The following is an 11,827-nucleotide window of genomic DNA, read 5'->3' as shown; positions in this document are numbered from 1 at the left end:
AATAGGAAAAATAACGACAAAGTGATCCTTAATGTATGAGTAATACTTTATTTTGATCATTAATATATTTCACTTGATTGAAATAATTTTTAATATATAGCAAAGGTGTTCATTTTGGTCCTTAATATATATAACTTGATTGAAATCATCTTTAATGTATAACAAAAGGTGTTTATTTTGGTCCTTCATCCTAAATCTAACATATTTATAAAAAAAAGTGTTAAATTTAACTATAAAACACATGTGGCTTACAAAATCCACCATTGTTGTCTTCTTTGTTAATTCCAAAGAAAGAACTCCGTAAAATCTAATACAATTTTCTCTATTTTCTCCAATAAAATTTACTATTTTTTTCGTTCCTAAAATATTATTCCATCAACTAATAAAAATTTATGTTTTAAGCCAGAAAAAATAGTAAATTTTGTTAAAGAAAATAGAGACAATGGTATTAAATTTCATGAATTTTTTCTTTGAAACTAACAAAAAGACAACAATAATGAATTTTGTAAGCCACTTCTCTTTTATTTTTTTCCACACTGAATGGTGAGCATTCCAGTGTCAAGGAATTCATGATTTCCTCAGTAATGGAATTATGATAAACTTATCAGAGAAAAAGTACATTGTAGCAGTTCACATTCTTCAAAATACCCCCACCAAATGAAATGACAAACCAATTGGTTCTTTACTTTTATTCCTAAAATAAATAATAGATGAACTTAGAGAATCCAACCCCACAGGAGGATCCAGAAAACTGCTCATCATGCCGAACTTAGTAGCCCCAGTAATCATTTCGAATTTCATCATCAAATTTCTTCTTTAACTCGGGAAGCTTCGCAAAGTATTCTTCTGCTGTCATGGTACTGAGTTTTTTCTTCAACTCTTGCACTTCAGCAATTTCCTTCTCTAATCTTTCAGATTCCTTGAGAGATTGCTTCTCAGCTTCTTTCAGTTCCACCAACAACGCATCAAATTTGGGTTTGTATTGAGGAGTAACTGTGTCCTCAAACTTGAGAATCTAAATGCTTTCATAGGCTTCTTTGTACATGTCTACCAAGCGAGAACCAATTCCTTTCCTGTAATATTCCCAGTTAATGGACTCAGGCTCCTGGCTGAACTTGGTTTGAAGTTGGGAGTTGACATCATCGAAGGCACGACGTAGGTTAGAAAACTCCTTGCGAGCTTCATCGGTGACAAGAAGCTTCGCCATTCCTTCCCAATCAATAGTCCGGCGATCTTCTTCACTGTTCCGCTCATTTTTTCGATCTCTTTTTCTCTTCTCTCTTCGCAATCTTTCGGCTGTATGTTCGATATGGTGAAAGTCGGGTCCACAACTAAATTTCACACTTTTAGGAATAAAAAATGCCTTGAACTATTAAAAATGATATAAAAATATTTCTCATTGTTTAAAATTTCCTTGACATCAATCTTTAGGTCCAAAAAATAACCTTTCTTTAACAGATGAGATAATTTTTGTACTATTTTCAATAGTTCAAAATAATTAAATTGTAATCAATACATGACCGCCGCATATTTAAAAAAATTGTTGAAATTATTTAATTAAAATTTTATTAAATAAATTTTGAATCGTACATAATTGGTGCATGGACGAATGGATTTTGCGCTGTCATTCTGGAGATATTTGTGCACGTGCTTTATCCAGTTAGTGGTTTTCACAATAAGTACTTTTGTAGAAGCATGCTACTTTTAATGGCAGAATACCAGTTAGCGTAATAGCTACTTTATTGTGGAAGTTCCTATGGATGTTATCATTTTTTAAAACAAAGGAATATTTGGAAAAGACAATTAAGAACTGTTTTGGGACAACATATTGCTCGATCCGTTTTCGGTTTTTCCCCTTATCAAAGAAAAGAAGGCGATTAAGAATATGTTGTGAAACAAAATAGTTAATAACATGTCCATATCTGGTTCAATATTTGCATAAACAGACGAATCATCAATTCAAAGACATCAGTTCTTGATTCCGCATACCAAAGTTTTGATAATCCAAGCTTCTGCAATCTGCATGCTCCTTCTCCGAGAGTATACTAGTAGCCACCTAAATTGAATGTAAATGTCAATTTCACAGACTTAAATTGATACTTGTCATCAATGTGGAAAAAAACAATCAGTGTGACCCATTGCTTTGCTTGCACATAGTGCATCTGTTATGAGAAATGGCATTCTCGGAATTTGAGATGGTTACAAAGTTTTAGTAATTATGGAGTTACCATCAACCAGACTTGAAAAAGCCTTTGCGATTATTAAGAAAGGGTCTGTGTTTACTGGAATCTTTTTGCTTTGATTATGACAGGTTTTGGCCATTCTTTTTTATTAGACTACAGATAGGAAAGAATTTCAGCTCTTAGAGGAACCCCAGTTTTGGTGGTGGTGGTTTGAGTTTTGATTTAAACTTGGAATTTGATTTCCGAGTCTTACAGGATGAAGTCTTCCCTGTGTTGCACATTTGTTTCTTAGATTAAAGTAGTTGGTTCATTTTCATTGTTCAATTTTCCTCTGTGTCCTTCAAGGACACCAATTACCTTCACTGATTTTTCTATCTGAAGAATTGATGACTGCATGTTAATTCTGCAGGTATCCAACCTTATCTATGTAAACCAACCTACAGGTACTGGCTTCAGTTACAGTTCTATCAGACGTGACCTCTGTCATAATGAAGCATGTTGTTAGTGATGACTTGTATGACTTTATGCAGGTTTGGAAATAAACCCCTAAGGAAACTAGGAACCTTTTTTATATATATATGTGTGCGTGCGCGCACTCCTGCTTAATTCATCCATTCAAATCATAGTCTTATGATGACACTATGGCTTCCGAATGTTTTCTTACCTATCAATTCCTGGTTTCATATATGTTATTCACAAGGTTTGCTACATTGGTTAATTTATGCTGCTTTTAAAGGACGATAAACATTCCACCTATCAAAAAAGGGTGGTAAACTTTTCTTTATTATGGAGAAACTGTACTTGGGGTGGAATAACAACTTAAGTATCCTGATCATAAACATCCTCAGGGCTATAAAGTCATTTATGACCTTCCTTTTTTGTTTATAAAATTGTTGTTTTTGCTTAGTGTGCAGAATGATAAACAATTTCTAAACATCTGTGATCTCCTTTCAAGAATTCGTTCATGAAGTTTTCTCTGTCTCACTGAAGTTGTGATATTGACAATAGACGTAAGCAGTGAAGTTTATTATGAATGGGAGGAGTTTGGAGAAAGACTGAAATTAGTAAGAGAATTCATGAACGACTATATATTTGTTATCACCTAGTAGGGTTTGCTGATATCAGCAACTATTGTGGGTGGATTGCTATGGTGATGTAAGACACCTCTATCTCATCGTTGACCCGTCTAGAATTGGCACCTAGTGACAAATCAGAAGTATAGATGACTAAGGGTTTTATTGATGTGTCCGGGATCCCTTTCAAATAGCTTCTTGAACTCTTGGAGTGTGCTGTGCTTGTCTGTTCTTTTGTCTTTGTGCTGATCACCAGTCTATGTGTGATATACAAAAAGGGGTTACACTGGAGCCTTGAAGAACTCATGATCTTTTACATGTATAGATGATAGGAGAGATGTTATACACTATGACTTGAGCCTTATATTGTGCTGATGAGTGAGCCTTATAGGTGTTTGATGCATGTCATCTGGTCCAAGCGAAAAAAGAGGCATTAACGTATTTGGGGTTCTTTTATCTTCCAAATGCATTAGTGGAAAAAATGTGGTCAAATTGCTGGAATGGTACCTTGTTTTTAATTGCTGAAGTTTCCAAGGGATGACTTGTTGGTCAGTTATTTACCTTTTGCATGCTTTTGGTTAGCATGTATAACAGTAAGCTGGTAGATTTAGCAGAACTTGGCTCTTAAGACACTACACAATTACCTACTCGGGCTCATACCCATTGTATCATTCAGATGAATTCCCTGTAGAATTTTGTATCATATTATAAGTTGACAACATGGATATATTGCTTTTAGTGTTTTCCCTCTACTTGTTAGTTTCTTCAAGACTTGGAGGATGATTGTGGTTTGATTATAAATTTTCTTGTGCATTGTGGTACATCGGTTAGTTTGGTTTCTTCCTTTTTGATGGAGGCAGTACATTTTTCTATGTTGATCATTAATAATGGTTTAGGCTTTCTTTGAGGAGCATCCAGAGCTTGTAAAACGACTTCTACATAAATGGAGTGTTATAATTCAAGTTTTGATGCATCAACAAACCATGGGACCTGATCGGGGACCTGGTCGGCTTGGTCAACTGTAAAAGCTGCCACCACCTACTGTGGTTGGTGGGCAGCAGCTAGACGACAAAGACGTCCAGCCAATCAGAAGGTACCAGGTTGTTTCGTCCATATGCTAAATACTATCTTTGGGACATGAAACAAATTAGTTTTCATACATCATTTTTACAAGGCAAAAGAAAAGGGTGTGTGTGCTCAAAAGAAAGAACACTTCCTCAAGGCAACAGAGACTTGATCGAGCTACTATTGAAGAATAGTTTTTATGTTGTTGCTTTGTTGTAATGTTGAATCTAGTGTTCTAAACATTGTAAAATCAGTTCTTATCATATAAAGGAATATTGATTACTTCTCTTTGTATTGTCATTGTGACTTCTTTGCTAGAGTTAGCATTGAAGTAGTTAGAAAAGTCTACATTAACCTAGGGGTGGTTGTGTAATGGGCAATAGTCTTATTGCTTAGTTTCCGGGTCATTTCTAGAGCTAGCCTTGATCGGAGTGTTGAAGTCTTCGGCAACTAGAGTGAGTTGGGGTAGTGGGCAATAGTTATATTGCTTAGGATCGAAATCTTGTGATAAGATGTTGCAAGCATAGGGGTGAAGAGGATTTGTATCTAGTTACATAGGTTGTAATAGATCACTTTGCTCTTGCATCTAGTGAAGATTGGTTGGAAATCCTGTTGGATAGGTCGTGGTTGTTTCTCCCTTGAGTAAGGAGTTTTTTCACATAAAACTCTTGTCTTGTTCAGTACTTGCATTAGCTGTCCGTTTTTTGAGCATTCTGTTAATTGACTGTGTCAAAAGACCTGGTCCCCTGACTCGTGTGGTGAACGCATATATTCTATCAATTGGTATCAGAGAAAGGTTCTCTAATCGGCTAACACCCAGAGAGATTTCTGTAAAAGAATGGCTTCTCCACTGAATTTGGATGAAGGACAATCATCTACAAGCCCCCTTGTTTCAATGGCCAGTTCTATAGCTGGTGGAAAACTCGCATACATGACTTTCTTGTGGTTGAAGATAATGATTTGTGGGATATTATTCTTGATGGACCTTTTGTTCCCACAACTGAACTTAAGGAAGGAGAGGTTACCAAAATTGTGCCAAACACTAGGCAATAATACAGTGAAGCTGACAGGAAGAAAATTGAGAAGAACTATGTTGTCTCCAAACTCACACGCAAGTATCTGTTCTCTCAAAAGTAATATAGTGGCTCTTTTTGAGAGCCGAATGTCGAACTCACAGGGACTATACAACTAGGCTTAGTTAACTTTGCAATGAATTGAATTATTAATGTGTGTCTCAAAAAGTTGAGTTTGTTTATATCTATGAATGATACTACCAAAACTAGGTGAAACTTTCCAAGTTAAGGATAGACAACAAATATGTTTCAATGGTGATCAAGCATTAAAACAATTAAAACAAGAATATAAGAGTAACTTCATATGAAACCCATTTTCAACCAAAGCAAACAAGAATTAAACTTTCATCTTATGGCTACAACCCAAGAACAAGGGGATTTAGCCTCTCATAGTTTGTGAGACAATTACATGAAACATTTGTAACATAAACTTGAATCGAAGATGAAAAGAAAGGAGAAAAATATCACCAAACTAGGTTTTCTTTCGTCTTTCTTCCGCCTCCTTCCGACAAGAACAAGTGTTGTTATAAAAAATATAAAAGTGCTCTTTATAGCATCAAAAAATGCGTTGTTAAAGCAATCGCACTAAAGTCCGCAATGCGGACTTTGTCTTGTTCCAATATAACATTTCATTTTCCCGCTTTTGTGACGAATTCAACTTGCACATGTCCAAGGTCTGCGATGCGGACTTGTCGCGGACCACACTTCTTTGCCAAATAATTTCACGTTTCGATTTCTAATCATCATATTTTCAAGGTCCGCAACGCGGACTTGTCGTGGACCACACTGCCTCATGAAACAATTTCATTTCTTCGTTTGTTGATTCTTCATGGCCAGGTACGCGATGCGGACTTGTCGCGGACCACACTTCTTAGCCAAATAATTTTACGTTTTGATTTCTAATCAACATATTTTCAAGGTCCGCAACGCGGACTTATCGTGGACCACACTGCCTCATGAAATAATTTCATTTCTTCGTTTGTTGATTCTTCGATTCAGACCCCCGGCACCTAAACAAATTGTGGGCTAACACACACGAAGAACTAGCAAAATGGCCTAATTCTTATTTCATTGCAAATAAAATGCTCCTAAACCTCTCTAAAGTACTGCCGGGGCTACTGGTATCGTTCCCCAGGTCGTTACGGACGCTACTATGGAAGAATCCAAGAAAATTAGACCCAGACCTCCGGCATCTAAAAAATCTGTGAGCTAACACACACGAAGAACTGACAAAATCGCCTAATTCCTATTTCGTTGCCAATAAAATGCTCCTACACCCTTCTAAAGCACCGCCGAGGCTATTGGAGTCATTCCATAGGTCGTTACGGACGCTACTTTGGAAGAATCTAAGAAAATTCGACCCGAACTTCCGGCACCTAAAATATACGTGGGCTAACAAACACGAAGAACTGGCAAAATTGCCTAATTCCTATTTCGTTGCCAATAAAATGCTCCTAAACCCTTCTAAAGCGCCGTCGGAGCTACTGGAGTCATTCCCTACGTCGTTACGGACGCTACTATAGAAGAATCCAAGAAAATTCGACCCAAACCCTAGCACCTAAAAAATCCGTGGGCTAACATATACACGAAAAACATGCTAAATTGCCTAATTTCTATTGCGTCGCTATTAAAATGCTCCTAAACCCCTCTAAAGCGCCGCCGGGGTTACTGAAGTCGTTTCCTAGATCGTTACGGATGCTACTATGGAAGAATCCAAGAAATTTCGACCCGGACCCCCAGCATCTAAAAAATCAGTGGGCTAACATATACACGAAAAACTTGCAAAATTGCCTAATTCCTATTGCGTCGCCAATAAAATACTCCTAAACCCCTCAAAAGCGCAGTCGGAGCTACTGAAGTCGTTCCCTATGTCGTTACGGATGCTACTATAGAAGAATCTAAGAAAATTCGACACAAACCCCCGGCACCTAAAAAATCCGTGGCTAACACACACAAAAAACTGGCAAATTACCTAATTCCTATTGCGTCGCCAATAAAATGCTCTTAAACCCCTCTAAAATACCACTGGGGCTACTAGAGTCATTCCCTAGGTTGTTACAGACGCTACTATGGATGAATCTAAGAAATATTCGACCCGAACTCCCGGCACCTAAAATATACGTGGGTTAACAAACACGAAGAACTGGCAAAATCGCCTAATTCCTATTTCATCGCCAATAAAATGCTCCTAAACCCTTCTAAAGCGCCGTCGGAGCTACTGGAGTCATTTCCTAGTTCGTTACGGATACTACTATGGAAGAATCCAAGAAAATTCAACCCGGAACCCAGCACCTAAAAAATCCGTGGGCTAACATATACACGAAAAACTTGCTAAATTGCCTAATTTCTATTGCATCACCAATAAAATGTTCCTAAACCCTTTTGAAGCGCCGCCGGGGCTACTAGAATCGTTCCCTAGGTCGTTACGGGCGCTAATATGGAAGAATCCACGAAAATTCGACTCGGACCCCCGACACCTAAAAAATCTGTGGGCTATCACACACGAAGAACTGACAAAATCGCCTAATTCCTATTTCATTGCAAATAAAATGCTCCTAAACCCCTCTAAAGCGCCGCCGAGGCTGATAGAGTCGTTCCCCAGGTCGTTGCAGATGATACTATGGAAGAATCTAAGAAAATTCGACCCGGACCTCCGGCACCTAAAAAATAAGTGGGCTAACACACACAAAAAACTGGCAAAATTGCCTAATTCTTATTGCGTCGCCAATAAAATGCTCCTAAACCCCTCTAAAGCACTGCCGAGGCTACTAGAGTCGTTTTCTAGGTCGTTATGGACGCTACTATGGAAGAATCCATGAAAATTTGACTCGGACCCCCGGCACCTAAAAAATCTGTAGGCTAACACACACGAAAAACTGGCAAAATCGCCTAATTCGTATTGTGTCGCCAATAAAATACTCCTAAACCCCTCAAAAGCGCTGCCGAGGCTCTGGAATCGTTCCCTAGGTCGTTACGGATGCTACTTTGGAAGAATCTAAGAAAATTCAACCCGAACCTTCGGCACCAAAAAAAATCTGTGGGCTAACACACACAAAAACTGACAAAATTGCCTAATTCCTATTGTGTCGCCAATAAAATACTCCTAAACCCCTCAAAAGTGGAGTCAGAGCTACTGGAGTCGTTCCCCAGGTCGTTACGGATGCTACTATAGAAGAATCCAAGAAAATTTGACACAAACCCCCGGCAGCTAAAAAGTCTGTGGGCTAACACACACGAAAAACTGGCAAAATCGCTTAATTCCTATTGCGTCACTAATAAAATATTCCTAAATCCTTCTAAAGCGCCGCTGGGGCTACTGGAATCGTTTCCTAGGTCGTTACGGATGCTACTATGCAATAATCAAAGAAAATTCGACTCGGGCCCCTGGCACTTAAAAAATCTGTGGGCTATCACATATGAAGAACTGACAAAATCGCCTAATTCCTATTTCATTGCAAATAAAATGCTCCTAAACCCCTCTAAAGCGCCGCCGAGGCTACTAGAGTCGTTCCCAAGGTCGTTGTGGATGCTACTATGGAAAAATCCAAGAAATTTCGATCCAGACCTCCGGCAGCTAAAAAATAAGTGGGCTAACACACACAAAAAACTAGCAAAATTGCCTAATTCTTATTGAGTCGCCAATAAAATGCTCCAAAACCCTTCTAAAGCACCGTCGGGGCTACTAGAGTCGTTTCCTAAGTTGTTATGGACGCTACTATGGAAGAATCAAAAAACGTTTGACTCGGACCCCCGGCACCTCAAAAATCTGTAGGCTAACACATACGAAAAACTGGCAAAATCACCTAATTCGTATTGTGTCGCCAATAAAATACTCCTAAACCCCTTAAAAGTGCCACCGAGGCTCTGGAATCGTTCCCTAGGTCGTCACGAATGCTACTTTGGAAGAATCTAATAAAATTAAATCCGAACCATCGGCACCTAAAAGATCCGTGGGCTAATACACACAAAAACTGACAAAATTGCCTAATTCCTATTGTGTCGCCAATAAAATACTCCTAAACTCCACAAAAGTGCAGTCGGAGCTACTGGAGTCGTTCCCTAGGTCGTTACAGATGCTATTATGGAAGAATCCAAGAAAATTCGACACAAACCCCCGGTAGCTAAAAAATCCGTGGGCTAACACACAGGAAAAACTGGCAAAATTGCCTAATTCTTATTGCGTCGCCAAAAAAATGCTCTTAAACTTCTCTAAAGCGCCACCGCGGCTACTGGAGTCATTCTCTAGGTCGTTATAGAAGCTACTATGAAAGAATCCAAGAAAAATCTACTTGGACCCCCGGCACCTAAAAAATCCGTGGGTTAACACACACGAAAATTTGGGAAAATCGTCTAATTTCTATTGCGTCGCCAATAAAATGCTTCTAAACCTCTCTAAAGAACCGTCGAGGCTACTGAAGTCATTCCCTAGGTCGTTACAAACTCTTCTATGGAAGAATATAAGAAAATTCGACCAGGACCCCCGGCGTCCAAAAAATCTGTGGGCTAACACACACGAAAAATAGGCAAAATTGCCTAATTGCTATTGCGTCGCCAATAAAATATTCCTAAACCCTTCTAAAGCGCCGCCGGGACTACTGGAGTCATTCCCTAGGTCGTTACGGACGCTACTATGGAAGAATCTAACAAAATTTGACCTGGACCCCCGGCACCTAAAAAATCTGTGGGCTAACACACATGAAGAACTAGAAAAATTGTCTAATTCCTATTTTGTTGCAAATAAAATGCTTCTAAACCCCTCTAAAGCACCGCCGGGGTTACTGGAGTCGTTTCCTAGGTCGTTACGGATGCTATTATGTAAGAATCCAAAAAAATTCAACCCGGACGCCCGGTACCTAAAAAGTCCGTGGGCTACGCATACGAAAAACTGACAAAATCGCCTAATTTCTATTGCGTCGCTAATAAAATGCTCCTAAACCCTTCTAAAGCACCACCGGGGCTACTAGAGTCGTTCCCTAGGTCGTTAAGGACACTACTATAGAAGAATCAAAGAAAATTCGACCTTGACCCCCGGCATCTAAAAAATCTGTGGGCTAACACATAAGAAAAACTCACAAAATTGCCTAATTCCTATTGCGTCGCCAATAAACTGCCCCTAAACCCCTCTAAAGCACTGCCGGGGCTACTGGAGTCTTTCCCTAGGTCTTTACGGATGCTACTATTGAAGAATCCAAGAAAATTCGACCTAAACCCCTGGCACCTAAAAAATCCGTAGGCTAACACACACGAAACACTGGCAAAATCGCCTAATTTCTATTGCGTCGCTAATAAAATACTCCTAAACCTCTCTAAAGCGCCGTTGGGGCTACTGGAGTCGTTCCCTAGATCATTACGGACGCTACTATGGAAGAATCTAAGAAAATTCGACCTGAACCTTCGGCACCTAAAAAATCTGTGGGCTAACACACACAAACAACTGGCAAAATTGCCTAATTCCTATTACGTCGCCAATAAAATACTCCTAAACCCTTCTAAAGCGCCGCCGGGGCTACTAAAGTTGTTTCCTGGGTCGTTACGGATGCTACTATGTAAGAATCTAAGAAAATTCGACCCCGACCCCTAGCATCTAAAAACTCTGAGGGCTAAGACACACGAAGAACTGGCTAAATCGCCTAATTCCAATTTCGTTGCCAATAAAATGCTCCTAAACCCCTCTAAAGCGCCGCCAAGGCTATTGAAGTCATTCCCATGGTCGTTACGGACGCTTCTATGGAAGAATCCAAGAAACTTCAACCCTTACCTCCGGCACTTAAAAAATCCGTAGGCTAACACACACGAAGAACTGGCAAAATCGCCTAATTCCTATTTCATTGCCAATAAAATGCTCCTAAACCCTTATAAAGCGCCGTCGGGGCTACTGAAGTCGTTCCCTAGGTCGTTACAGACTACTATGGAAGAATGCAAGAAAATTCAACCCAAACCCCTGGCACCTAAAAAATCTGTGGGATAACACACATAAAAAACTTGCAAAATCACCTAATTTCTATTCCGTCGCTAATAAAATGCTTCTAAACCCTTCTAAAGCGCCACTAGGGCTACTGGAGTCATTACCTAGGTCATTACTGACACTACTATGGAAGAATTGAAGAAAATTCAACCTGGACCCCCGACACCTAAGAAATCTGTGGCTAACACACACGAAGAACTGGCAAAATCGCCTAATTCCTATTTCGTTGCCAATAAAATGCTCCTAAACCCTTTTGAAGTGACGCCGGGGCTACTGGAGTCGTTCCCAAGGTCTTTACGGATGCTAATATGGAAGAATCCAAGAAAATTCGACCAAGACCCCCGGCACCTAAAAAATCTATGGGCTAACACAGATAAAAAATAGGCAAAATTGCCTAATTCCTATTGCATCGCCAATAAAATACTTCTAAACCCCTCAAAAGCATAATTGGGGCTACTGGAGTCATTG

General features: G+C 39.3%; 1 pseudogene across 1 annotated transcript; it reads right to left on the bottom strand.

Annotated features, from left to right (window-relative positions):
* Positions 1 to 553: 553 nt before the first annotated feature.
* On the bottom strand, positions 554 to 1,254 carry LOC129899220 (ATP synthase subunit d, mitochondrial-like; annotated as a pseudogene). The gene has a single exon (XR_008769488.1). The product of XR_008769488.1 is annotated as an ATP synthase subunit d, mitochondrial-like (transcript).
* Between the last annotated feature and the right edge of the window lie 10,573 nt (positions 1,255 to 11,827).

Source organism: Solanum dulcamara, chromosome 1, assembly GCF_947179165.1.
Source record: "Solanum dulcamara chromosome 1, daSolDulc1.2, whole genome shotgun sequence".
Classification (NCBI taxonomy): domain Eukaryota; kingdom Viridiplantae; phylum Streptophyta; class Magnoliopsida; order Solanales; family Solanaceae; genus Solanum; species Solanum dulcamara.
The sequence above is the reverse complement of the archived record's forward strand: the minus strand, read 5'-3'. Positions and strand labels throughout refer to the sequence as shown.